General features: G+C 40.0%; 1 protein-coding gene across 4 annotated transcripts in view; it reads right to left on the reverse strand.

Annotated features, from left to right (window-relative positions):
* RNF168 (ring finger protein 168) overlaps positions 1-14,357 on the reverse strand; it is a 41,962-nt gene that overhangs the window by 26,401 nt on the left and 1,204 nt on the right. The gene's annotated exons all lie outside the window — the stretch shown is intronic.

Consider the following 14,357-nt stretch of genomic DNA (forward strand, 5'->3'; position numbering starts at 1 on the left):
GCCACGGGGAAACTGGGGTCATCCTTGCCATATTTTCTGATTTTTTCAAAACAATCCGGAAATCCATATTTTAAAGTGAAATCTCCCAATTTTAAATGTTGGCACTGAATGGGTCACATAACACATGTCTGCAGGCTTTACATGGCTTGCAGACCAGCAGTTTGCAAATTTGTAGAACTAAAAACAGTAATGTAACTGCGTAACAGGTAGCAATGAAGTATGCCAAATTCTTATTTTAGCTGTCAAGAAGGATTCATTTGAGGCAATACAGTGGGAAATACAGGAGAGAAAAGTGTAAGTCTCCTGAAAAAAACAGTAGGGGCTAGAAATGAAGCCCAGGAAGACAGGGAGGGACAGCGGCACTTCACTGATAGCACTTCAAAAAAAGGAGGCTAGGGTATGTGTAGAGGTAGTGTAATATCGCATGTGAGAGCTCAGGGGGCGGCAAATTTTTCCCATAAAGGGCAAGATAATAAATATTTTATGCTTTGTGGGCAATGTAGTCTTTGTTGCAGTGACTCAACTCCTGCCACTGTAAGCACAAAACCAGCCATTGGTATAGATGAGTGCCTCTGTTCCAGTAACACTTCCTTTACAAAAAAATATGCAGGCCAAACTTGGCCTGACTCTTGATTTCGGCTCAGGTCATGATCTCAGTGTCATGAGGCTGAACCCTGCCTGGGGCTCCACGCTCAGTGGAGAGTCAGCTTGAGAGCTCTCTCCCACTCCCTCTGCTTCTCTCCCAACTCGCTTTCTCTCTAAAATAAATAAATAAATAAATAAATAAAATCTTTAAAAAAGAGATCAGAATGGTAAATTTTCTGTTATATGCATTTTACCACCATAAAAACAACAATAATCAAAACTTCTGTTAAAAAGAAAACTACAGGAGGATGGCTTGTTTCCTCCCCTTAGAGAGTAGCATACTCTTTGTGGTCATTTTGTAGAACAAAAGCCACCTTGGATAATCACCCATAGTTAATGTTTTGGGTGGCAACACTGGGTTTTTACTTAAAGATTTAAAATGGCTTTGGAATAAACATTAAAAAAGAAAAGAAAAAAGAAAACCACAGGGCTATAATGGAGACAGTTAAGGTCCCACAACAGTAAACCAAGATTTAATATCTAACCTAACTTCAGCTTCAACCCCCTCAAATGTAACCTTTAACCACCCAAACTGATATTTCCTGTAGGCAATCCTGAGAGGCCCCTTAGGAGGGCGACCTTGCCTAAACACTGCATTCCTTGCTAATAAATTATTATTTGTTTTTATGCTTTAAATATTTTTAAATATTTGTTTTTAATTTATTTTAAATATTTATTTGTTTTTATTTAAGAGTGAGAGAGAGTGGGTGTGGGGGAGAGGTTCAGAGGGAATCTCAAGCAGAATCTCAAGCCGACTCAACGCTGAGTGCCAAGCCTGATGTGGGGCTCGATCCCACAACCCTAAGATCGTGACCAGATTCGAAATCATGAGCCAGACACTCAACCAACTGAGCCACCCAGGCACCCCACTATTTTTTAAATGGCTCTTCTCTGCCTTTCCTTCCCTGCAGCTCAGAGGAGCCCTCTACTGCTTGCTGGGTGAGATGCTGCCCAATTCATGAATCGTTCAATGAAGTCAATTACGTCTTCAAATTTACTTGGTTAAATTTTGTTTATTTTCTTTACAGATTTGTTTCCAAGTTTCTTTTTATTATTTATTTATTTGTTAGCGAGAAGGAGAAGCAGGCAGAGGGAGAAGCAGGCTCCCCGCTAAGCAGGGAGCCCTATGTGGGGCTAGATCCCAGGACCCTGGGATCATGACCTGGGCCGAAGGCAGACGCTTAACTGACTGAGCCACCCAGGCGTCCCTAAATTTTGTTTTTTAATACTCCTATATGATATCAAACATCACAAAATTAAAAACAAACAACAAACTGGGAGGAGTTATTTGCAAATACATAAATCAATAGAGAATTAAATTAAATTTTCCCACTGTACTTAATATTGCTGTCTTATAGTGAGTGTTCTTCCTGAGCAGCCAAGATTCATTAAAGGAATTTTATCCTCATACTCTTTTATTCTGAAAGAAAAATCCAAGTTAATCAAAGAACTGAATGTTCAAAACTGGACCAAAACCAAAAATCACAATAAACCTAACTTGAACAATTAAGTCGTTTATAAAATTACTTTTATCATTCAATTTGACTCTGCTTGCATCATCATGGAAATAAAGTTTTCTTCTCCCAATTAAATTTGTTCATCTAATCTTCCCCTAAAACCTGTAGGGTTCCTTGATTCTTCTTAGTTTCTGGTGATTTACCAGCAATCTTTGGTATTCATTGGCTTATAGATGAATCACTCAAACCCTCTGTCTTCACACAGTGTTCCCACTGTGGGTTTTCATATCATCCACCTTCTGTGTGTGTCTGTCTCTGTTCATATGCCCCCTCCTTTTTTTTAAAGATTTTATTTATTTGACAGAGAGAGAGAGACAGTGAGAGAGGGAACACAAGCAAGGGAAGTGGGAGAGGGAGAAGCAGGGTTCCCGCTGAGCAGGGAGCCCAACACGGGGCCTGATCCCAGGACCCCAGGGCCACGACCCGAGCTGAAGGTAGACGCCCAATAACTGAGCCACCCAGGCGCCCCTCAAATTTCCCCTTTTAATGAGGACACCAGTCATAATGGATTAGGGCCCACAATGCTAATGACCTAAACTTGACTACCTCTGTAAAGATCCTATTTCCAAATATGGTCTGAAGCATTAGAGGCTAGACTTCAACATATCTTTTTAAGAAAGCACAATTCAACATTTAACAACATGTAACTGGTCCTTACCAAAAAACTATAAAATATTACTGAGAGAAACTGAAGACCTAAATGAATGGAGAGAGAGCCTATTTTCACAGGTACAAAGGTTCTATGTTGTTACAATGTCAATTTTCCCCAAATTGATCTAAAGATTCAACACAACCCAAATCAACCCCTACTATGCTTTTGCTAGAAAATGACAGGTTGATGAAAAAAATCTACATGAAAATAGAAAGGACCTAGAATACCCAAAACAAACATGAAAAATAATAATAAAGTTGGAGAGCTATTACTATGTGACTTCAAGGCTTTCTATAAAGCCACAGCAATCAACAGTGTGATTTTAACATTAAAATCAACAAATCAATGGAACAGAATAGACCCACACTGTATAAGAAAAGCCATTTCAATAAAGGTACAGGAATAAGTGATATTCATATAGGAAAAAATTAACCTCAACCCCTATCTCACACAATATTCAAAAAATTTGAAGTGGACCATAAATGTAAACGAAAGCTAAAACTTTATAAAGCTTTTAGAAAAAAACGTAGAAATACTTTTTTCAAAGATTTATTTACTCGAAAGAGAGAGAGTGCAGGTGTGTGCAGGGCGGGGGGGTAGGGGATGGGAAGAGAGAGAGAGAATCCCAAGCAGACTCCCTGCTGAGCCCAGAGCCCAATGTGGGGCCCAATCCTATGACCCATGAGATCATGACCTGAGCCAAAACCAAGAGCTGGATGCTTAACTGACTGAGCCCCCAGGTGCCCCAGAAATATTTTAATATTATTACAGAAGATAAAGTTTTTTAGGACACAGAAAGTAATAACCATAAAAGGAAAAGTTTATTAATTAGACTTCATGAAATTAATTATTAATTAGACTTCATGAAAATTAAAAATTTCAGCTCGGGGCGCCTGGGTGGCTCAGTCGTTAAGCATCTGCCTGGGATAGAGCCCCACATCGGGCTCCCTGCTTTGGCGGGAAGCCTGCTTCTCCCTCTCCCACCCCCCTACTTGTGTTCCCTCTCTCGCTGTGTCTCTCTCTGCCAAATAAATAAATAAAATCTTTAAAAATAAATAAATAAAATAAAAAATAAAAATTTCAGTTCAAGAGACTACCTGGCTGGCTCAGTCAGTGGAGCATGAGACTCTTGATCCTGAGGCTGTGAGTTTGAGCCCCATGTTGGGTGTAGAGATTACTTAAAGAAAAAAAAAAAGATCTTGAAAAATATTTTCAGCTCATCAAGACACCATTAAGAAAATAAGCACAATAAATAAATAAAATCTTTAAAAAATAATAACACACAGAGATAACTCAAAAAGCAAAAGATTCAGACACTTCATAATGGAAGATATATAAATGATTCAACATCATCAGTCACCAGGAAATGCAAATTAAAAGTACAATGAGATTGGACTACAAATCAATCAGAACAGTTAAAATTAAATAGGTAACACAAATGTTGGTGAGCATGTTGTAAATGAACTGAAGGTGTCCCCCTGACAAATTCTATGTTGAAACCCTAATCTAACCCTATAGTATTTGGAGGTGAAGCTTTGGGAGATAATTAGGTCAGAAGGGTAGAGAGCCCTCCTGACCTAAGTTTTAGTGCCTTTACAAGAGGCCAGAGAGTGAGCCAGCTTTCCACCAGGTGAAGACATAACCAGGAAGAGGGCATCCACAAAGAATAAGTCAGACAGCATCTTGATCTTAGACTTCCCAGCCGCCAGAACTATGAAAAAATAAATTTCTATGTTAAAGCCACCCAGTCTATATACTTTGTTACAGCAGCCCAAACTAAGACAGATGTGCAGAAACCAGAATTTGCAAACATTGTTGCTGGGATTAGAATATAATACAACTATTTGGGAAAATGATAGTACATAGTTTCTTATACAACCAAGCATATATCTACTCCGAGCAATTCTACTCCTAAGTATTTGCCCAAGAGAAAAATGAAAACACATGACCACAAAAAAACAAAACAAAAACAAAAAACTATTACAAGAATCTTCACAGCAACTTTATTCCTGTTAGCCCAAACCTGGAAACAGCTGAGACACCATGAAGTGGAGAACTGCCAACAAAGTATAATATAGTCAACCAGTAAGATGATACTTAAAAATAAAAAGAAATAAAATACTAATACCCACAAGATGAATCTCAAAACATTATACTAAGTAAAAGAATCTTACACTAAAGATATACACTGCATGATTACTATTATAGATTGAATTGTGTCCCCCAAAAAGATACACTGAAGTCCTAATACCTGTACTAAAAATGGGACCTTACTGGGAAATGGTTGTTGTGGACATAACGGACTTCACATTGGAGTAGGGTAGGCCCTTAAATGCAGTATTAATGGTGTCCTTATAAAAAAGGAGAGAGATACAGAGTTGAGACAGTCACATAGAGACAAACACAGAGGGAGAATGCCGTGTGACTACGGAGGCAGAGATTGGAGTTATGCAGCTGCAAGCCAAGGAATACCATGAACTATCAGCAACACCCATGAGCTAAGAGAAAGTCATGAAAGAAGAGAAGAGAAGAGAAGAAGGAAGGAAGGAAGGAAGGAAGAAATGAAGGAAGCAAGGAAGGAAGGAAGGAAGGAAGCATGGAACAGATTCTCCTCTACAGCCTTTAAGAGAACACGTCCCTGCTAACACGTTGATTTTGGGCTTCTAGCCTCCAGAATTGTGGGAAAATAAATTTCTGTTAAGCCACCTAGTTTGTGGTACTTTGTTATGTCAACCCTAGTAAACTAATAGAATTCCATGTATATGAAATTCTGGAAAAGGCAAAATGAATCTATGGTGGGAAAAAATAGAAACACTGGTCAACTTATGGAGGGTAGGAGTAGAGATTAACTGGAAAGGATTGAGGGTACCTTCAAGGGTGATGGTAATATTCTTTATTTTTATAAGGGTTCATGTTACAAAAGGTTATACAAATGTGAACACTCAGTGAAGGTACAATTAAGATTTGTGCATTTCACTGTATGTAAATTTACATTAAAACAAGAGTTATAAGCTAACATTGATCCCTCATAATATGTGTACTTACATTATTTAAGGGAAAGTGAAATAAATGAAAAAATAAGATAGACTGACAGATGGACAGATGAAAGATCTGTGACACAGCAAATATAAAATACTGTCACGGGGCGGGGTGCCTGGGTGGCTCAGTCGTTAAGCGACTGCCTTCGGCTCAGGTCATGATCCCAGGGTCCTGAGATCGAGCCCCACATCAGGCTCACTGCTCAGCGGGGAGCCTGCTTCTCCCTCTCCCTCTGCTTGGGCTCCCTCTCTCTCTCTTTCAAATAAATAAGTAAATAAATAAAATTTTAAAAATAAAATAAGGAAAAGAAGATAAGAGAGGAGGGGAGAGGAGGGGAGAGAAGATAAAAGGAAAGAAAAGAAAAGAAAAGAAAAGAAAAAAGAAAAAAGGAAAACACTGTCAGGATACCTGGGTGGCTCGGTCAGCTAAGCATCTGCCTTCAGCTCAGGTCAAGATCCCAGGGTCCTGCTTCTCCCTCTGCCTGCTCTGCCTGCTGCTTCCCCTGCTTGTGCTCTCTCTCACTCTCTCTCTGACAAATAACTAAATAAAATCTTTAAAAATAAATAAATAAAAATAAAAATAAAATACTGTCACATCTGGTTATGGGCATATGAGAGTTCACTATAAAATTCTTTCAACTTGGGCGCCTGGGTGGCTCAGATGGTTAAGCGTCTGCCTTCGGCTCAGGTCATGATCCCAGGGTCCTGGGATCGAGTCCCGCATCGGGCTCCCTGCTCCTTGGGAGCCTGCTTCTTCCTCTGCTTCTCTCTCTCTCTCTCTCTCTCTCCCCACCTCTGTCGCTCATGAATAAATAAATAAAATCATTAAAAAAAAAAAAAGACTGCAACATCCTTTTAAAAAAAAATTCTTTCAACTTTTCTGTATGTTTAACATTTTTCAAAAATTTTTTTCATAATAAAATGCTGAAAAAAATAAGTATACTACCAAAATTTCTTAAAAAAAAAAAAAGAAAGAAAGTAAAACCAAGTGTTGGCAGAATATGGTTCAGCTACAACTCTCATACACTAGTGGTATGAGTATAAATTGGTAAAACCACTTTGGAAAACTGTTTGGCAAGATCTCCTAAGGCTTACCCTACCTGTAACACCCACCATGGGGTAGTCTTAGGCTATACTAAACATTTAAACTCAGAAAATGACCACAGGACCACATTTGGCATTAATCTAACAGCATGAGAGCAAGGAAGCCAGATAATTCTTGCTCCACAACAACCAACATTTCTTACAGCAACAATAAAGGCACAGGTTCCCCACAAGGAACATGCTCAGTTACAATGGTCACTATGCTCAGAGGAGCATAAAGCACAATATCCCAATCAGTATTTATAATTCCTTCCAATAGAGGGGCAATTTGTCAGTTGGGGATCATATTTCCCATTGAACAATGTTGCCTAGTAACATCATTAACATTCTTACCCTCAGGTTTTGGGGGAAATAAAACTAGAGATTTAATCAAAGGATGGACTCTCATCTAGCACAGGAAAGGATTTAACTTTTTTTTTTAAAGATTTTATTTATTTGTCAGAGAGAGAGAGCACACACAAGCAGGGGGAGTGGCAGGCAGAGGGAGAAGCAGGCTTCCCGCAGAGCAGGGAGCCTGACGTGGGACTCGATCCCAGGACCCTGGGATCATGACCTGAGCCGAAGGCAGACACTTAACGTATTGAGCCACCCAGGAGTCCCAGGATTTAACTTTTTATTCATACTGTGACCCCCAAATTCCACACTTAGATATATGAATATATCCAACAGAAATGAAGACATATGTTCACCAAAATACAAGTATAAAAATGCTACAGCACTATCCATAACAGCCCAAAATGCCCAATAACAATGGACATAAAATTTTTCATTGCTTTCACTATTTAATATCCACACAACATAGTACTATACAGCAATGAAAACAAACTGCATCATATATATCATGGATCAATCTCCCAATATAATGGTGAGCTAAAGAAGCCAGACACAAGATACAAGATTCCATTTTTTAAAAGGTTCAGAACAGGTAAAAGCAATCTCTGGTGTTACAAGTCAGAACAGTAGTTACCGGTGTGACTAGAAACCGGACCACAAGGAGAACTTAGGCATTGTGGTAAAGTTCTGGGTCTTGACCTGAATGCTGGTTATAGGGGCGCCTGGGTGGCTCAGTTGGTTAAGTGACTGCCTTCGGCTCAGGTCATGATCCCAGGGTCCTGGGATCGAGCCCCACATTGGGCTCTCTGCTCAGCAGGAAGCCTGCTTCTCCCTCTCCCACTCTCCCTGCTTGTGTTACCTCTCTCGCTGTCTGTCTCTCTCTGCCAAGTAAATAAATAAAGTCTTAAAAAAAAAAAATGCTGGTTATATAGACACTTTCACTTCAAAAATTCACTGAACTACAGATTTATGATTTGTATACCTTTTTTTTTTTTAAAAGAGGGAGAGGAGGTGGGGAGAAAGAGCGTGCTCGAGCATGTGCACATGCACTTGGGCAGGGGAGGGAGGGGCAGAGGGAGAATCCCAAGAAGGCTCCATCTCACAACCCTGAGATCATGATCTGAGCCGAAATCAAGAGCTGGACACTTAACTGACTGAGCCACCCAGGAGTCCCTGATTTGTACACTGCTGTATGTATGTTATACTTAAATACAATTTATATGAAAAACAAAGCAAGGAGAACTAACATCCAAAACACTAAAGTGAGGAGACCTGTAGACCAGTTCTTCAACAAAACAACTACAACTGGAGAAAGGTATAAATAACTGGTCATATAAAAATCCCTGGAAACTGTCCTAGGAACATACAGCAAATGAAGAAATATTTCCCCCCAAATTTACTAAATCTCGTAAGAAAAATAAGAATCCTTGGCACTTGAGCCACAACCTTCCCCCCCCACTACCAAGCTAAACAAGACGGAGGCTCCACTCCAAGTGGGGTGGCCAAGCCAGGGCTCCATGTCTCCCCAGCTCCTGGTATAGGGCTATGGCATCCCTCTGGGAGGAACAAACTGCCAGCATGTCTTATCCCTTCCAGCTCACTGTTGCAGAGGCTGAATTCCAGGTAAGTGGACCTGAGAGACTGTGGGCTCCCTTCCTCCATCCACTTCATATGCACAGAAAGGAAGCGTTACCCTAGGCATAGCAGGTAGAGAATACTAGGGCCCCATTGCCCTCATCACAGCTCATTCATAGGGCAAAGTTTCTAGGGCAGGCAAGCCAAGAAGCCTGGAGGCTACCATGCCAGGCTACTGTCCTGTTCATAAAGAGAGAAGCCAGCCATTGTCTTTGCCTCTAGGTCTAGAGCACTGACTCAGATTTTGCCCAGGGAAAGAGGCAGACCGTAAGAACTGAGAGCTCCAAAGATCTCCTGCAAAGAAAATAGGTTTATTTAGAACAGAATGTGGAGAAGTCCAAGCATAACACCAGTTTGGGCACCTGGGTGGCTCAGTTGATTAAGTGTCTGCCTTTAGCTCAGGTCATAATCTCAGGATCCTGGGATGGAGCCCGCTTCTTCCTCTCCTTCTGCCCTTCCCCTACTCTCATGGTTTTTTTTCCCCTCTCTCTCTCAAATAAATAAATTAAATCTTTACTTAAAAAAAGAGAAAATAACACAAATTTTAGTGATAAGCACTTAAGAGAAGGCTGATGGAGTGCTGTCAGCAAAATGGCAAGGCAGGCAGCTCCAAGCTCTCATCCCTCCATAGAAATAAGAAAAACCAGGTAGAAACTATCAGAGCCAACATCGTCAGAACTCTGGAAAAGAAAGGTTTACAGCAACCCAGAAAATAGTGAATCAAGAAAAAGGCAACTTCAAAATAGTAGGAAAGTTCTGTGGCATTTTTCTTCTTGCCCTACCTCCTCCTCAGTGTAGTGGCAGTCTTGAAGGATATCTACATTCTGAGAATGGGACATTGGTTCTGGACGGGGTGGAGCATACCCAGGGCAAGACACATGCTCCAAAAACACACAAGACCCTTAAACTTTCACCTTGGGCTGATTCCCTAGGCTCAGTGCAAGTCTGGCTAAGGACTGAAGGACTGCCTCCGCACTGAACCAATGTTCCAAGACAAAAAGGTGCTTTATTGTTTCTTTTTGTTGTTTTTTTTTTTAGCTCCTGACATGCAAGGAAATCTGTCAAAACGCTAACTGAAAACAAGCTAAGGCACAGAGACACAGATGACCACATACAACAAGGCAATAGTCTTTGCAAAAACAGTTTGGGAGTTAGTAAACAAATGGACAATTACAGCCTTCAACAATCAAAAAAAAAAAGGTAAACTGGGATGCCTGGGTGGCTCAGTTGCTTAAGTGTCTGCCTTCGGCTCAGGTCACGATCCCAGGATCCTGGGATGGAGCCCCACATTGGGCTCCTTGCTCAGTGGGGAGCCTGCTTCTCCCTCTGCCTGCCGTTCCCCCCGCTTGTGTGTGCTCTCTCTCTGACAAATAAATAAATTAAATCTTTAAGAAAAAAAAAAGGTAAATTCAGGGGAAAGGGAAGACTGACTTACAGTATCACCACACTGTAACAGTCAAATGTCCAATTTTCTCAAAAAAAAAAAATCACAAAGCATACAAAGAAAAAGTATGGACAATTCAAAGGAACAAAATAAATTAATAGAAACCATTTTTGAGGAGGTCCAGACATCAGATTTACTACCTAAAAACTTTAAAACAGCCATTTTATCAACAAATGGCACTGGGAAAACTGGCTATCTACATGTAAAAAAATGAAGTTGGACACTTACCCCATACCATATTTAAAAAATTAACTCAAAATGAATTGAAGACCTAAATATAAGACATATAAAGTTCCTAGAAGAAAACAGGAAAAAAGCTTCATGACATTGAAATTTAGCAAAGATTTGCATATGACACCAAAACCACAAGCAACAAAAGCAAAAATAGACAAATAGGACTACATCAAACTTAAAAACTACTGTGCATCAAAGGACACAATCAGCAGAGGAATTGTCTACCTATGGTATGGGAGAAAATATTTGCAAATCATATCTGATAAGGAGTTAACATCTAGAATATATAAAGAACACCAACAACTCAACAGTAACAAAATACCAAATAACCCAATTAAAAAATAAGCAAAAAAAGACTTGAATAAACATTTCTCCAAAGAAAATATACAAATGGCAAAAAAACACATGCAAAGATGTTCAACATCATTAGTCATTAGAGAAATACAAATCAAAACCACAATGAGATAGCATCTCATACCTATTAGGATGGCTCCATTTAAAAAAAACAAAATAAAGCAAAACCCAGAAAGTAAGAAAGTAACAAGTGCTGACAAGGATATGGAAGAATGGAGTCCTTGCACATTGCTGGTGGTAATGTAAGAGTACACCTGCTATGGAAAAAGAGTAAGGCAGTCCCTCAAAAAAATCCCCATAGAATTAGCATATGATCCAGCAATTCCCTTCTGGGTACATACTCAAAGAAGTTGAAAACAGGAACTCAAAAAAAGGCTTGTACACCACTGTTCACAGCAGCATTATTCACAACAGCCAGAAGGTAAAGTAACCCAAGTGTCCACTGATAAATAAACAAAATGTGGTAAATACATTCAATGGAATATTATTCTGCAATAGAAAAGAACGAAAAAAAATTTTTTTTAAGTAGGCACCATGCTGGGCATGGAGCCCAACGAGGGGCTTGAACTCATGACCCTGATATCAAGACCTAAGCTGAGATCAAGGGCTGGATGTTTAACCAACTGAGCCACCCAGGCGCCCCAGAAAGGAATGAAATTCTAACACATGCTACAATATGGATGAACCTTAAAGTCATCTAAGTGAAATAAGCCAGATACAAAAGGACAAATACTATGATTCTACTTATATGAGATACCTAAAGTGGTCAAATTCATAGAAACTGGAAGTAAAATGGTGGTTAAAAGGGCTGGAGGGAGAAGGAACTGGAGAGTTACTATTTAATGGGTATGGAGTTTCAGTTTGGGAAAATGAAAAGAGTTCTGGTGAAGGATGGTGGTGATGATTGTACACCTGTGTGACTGTACTTAATGCCACTGAACTGTACACTTAAAAACAGTGGAAATGGCAAATTTTGTGTTGCATACTCTACCACAATTAAAAAGACCGAGACAGTAAAAAAATAAATAAAAAATAATAAATAAATAAATAAAAAAGACACAGATACTAAGATACCACTTCATACCTACTAGGATGGCTATTTCTAAAAAATAAAAATAAAAACACCAAAAAAACAGAACATAAGTGTTGGTGAGGATGTGGAGAAACTGGAACCATTATACATTGCAGGTGGGAATGCAGAATGGCACAGCCCCATGGAAAAGTCTGGCAGTTCCTCGAAAAGTTAAACATAGAATTACCATATGAGGAATGCCTAGGTAGCTCAGTCGGTTAAGCATCTGCCTTCAGCTCAGGTCATGATCCCAGACTCCTGGGATTGAGTCCTGCACTGGGCTCCTTGCTCAGCTGCTTCTCCCTCTGCCTGCTCTGCCTGCAGCTCTCCCTGCTTATGCTCTGACAAATAAATAAAATCTCTTAAAGTATCCTTTCTACCTTTATTAAAAAAAAAAAAAAAAGAATTACCATATGATCCAGCACTTCCACTCCTAGGTAATACACAAAAGAACAGGAAATGTTCAAATACTTATTATACATGAATATTTATATCAGCACTATTCAAACAGCCAAAAGCTGTAAACAACTCAAATGTCCGTCAATGAAGATAAAAACAAAATATAATACAATCCATAAAATAAAACATTATTCAGCTCTACAAGGGAATGAAGTACTAATACATGCTACAACTGTGTATAACCTTGGAAACATCAACTGAAAGAAGTCAGACACAACAGGTCACATAATGTATGAATACACTTGTATGAAATATCTGGAACAAGGAATTTCATAGACACAAAGTCGATAGACACTTGGGAAGAAAGGATGGGAAGGGAGAAAAATGGAGAGTCACTGCCTAATGGTTAAAGAATTCAGGGTGATGAAACAGTTTTGGAGGGGCACCTGGGTGACTCAGTTGGTTAAGTGTCTGCCTTTGGCTCAGGTCATGATCCCAAGGTCCTGGGATGGAGTCCTGCATCAGGATCCCTGCTCAGCAAGGACTCTGCTTCCCCCCCCCGCCCCCCCACGGGCCACCCCCCCCCCCCCGCCACCCCGTGCATGTTCTCTCAAGTAAATAAAAAAAAAAGTTTTGGAAACATAATGATGATGGTTGTACATTGTGAATATAATTACTGCCACTGAATTGTGCACTCAAAAGGTTAAAATGGGGGCGCCTGGGTGGCTCAGTTGGTTAAGCGACTGCCTTCGGCTCAGGTCAGGTCATGATCCTGGAATCCCAGGATCAAGTCCCACATCCGGCTCCCTGCTCAGCGAGGGGCGGGGGGGGCTCTGCTTTTCCCTCTGACTCTCTTCCCTCTCGCGCTGTCTCTCATTCTCTCTCTCTCAAATAAATAAAATCTTTAAAAAAAAAAAGGTTAAAATGGCAAATTTTATGCTATATAAGAGCGCCTGGATGGCTCAGTCATTGGGCATCTGCCTTCGGCTCGGGTCATGATCCCGGGGTCCTGGAATCGAGCCCCACACTGGGCTCCCTGCTCAGCTGGAAGCCTGCTTCTCATTCTCCCACTCCCCCTGCTTGTGTTCATGCTCTTGCTATTTCTGTCAAATAAATAAATCTTAAAAAAAAAATTTTATGCGATATATATTTTACAATTCTGAAAAACTAATCATGTGAAATACCAAAACCAGTGAACTATACACTTTAAATGTATCAATTCTATGTGCAGATATCAACAAAGCAGTTTTAATAAAGTGTAACTACTGCTGAAAACATCATTAAAATGGCAAATATGTTATATATATTTACCACATAAAAGTAATTCCCAAAAAAAGGCAAGTACACCAGAGCACAGGCACCATTTTCAAAGCCTAGACAAGAAACACTGCGTGGCTTATTGATCACATTAAGTGTGCTAGAGTCAAGTGTTCAGTAGGGGGCACAGTGAAGAGCTGTTTAGTCTACAGGGTGGAGGGCTTTAAATAATAACTGAACTAGATGGAACTGGCTACTAAAAGCTAGTTGAGGTTCACTGCATGCTTAACGGAAGAATTAAATGAATGGAGATGTATTGCTGTAATCAAGTAAGTTAAGGAAATAACTGGGGCTTCTGGATGGCTCAGTTGGATAAGCAACTGCCTTCAGCTCGGGTCATGATCCCGGGGTCCTGGGATCAAGTCCCACATCAGGCTCCCCCTGCTCTGCGGGGAGCCTGCCTCTGCCTGTGCTCTGTGTGTGTGTGTGTAAATAAATAAATAAAATCTTAAAAAAAAACTGAAAGTAAAAGAAATAGTAATACAGGAATCCAGTACTTTTTGTACTTCTGCGGTTGCTCTACTGACTACTGCTCATCTGTGAATATTTATATAACTTTCACATGACTGAAGGCTCTATGTGGGCCATTCTTCTGGGTTTGTTTCTTTGTCGT

Source organism: Eumetopias jubatus, unplaced genomic scaffold, assembly GCF_037043125.1.
Source record: "Eumetopias jubatus isolate StellerSeaLion01/CBP00866 unplaced genomic scaffold, mEumJub1_p1.0 scaffold_1, whole genome shotgun sequence".
Lineage (NCBI taxonomy): Eukaryota > Metazoa > Chordata > Mammalia > Carnivora > Otariidae > Eumetopias > Eumetopias jubatus.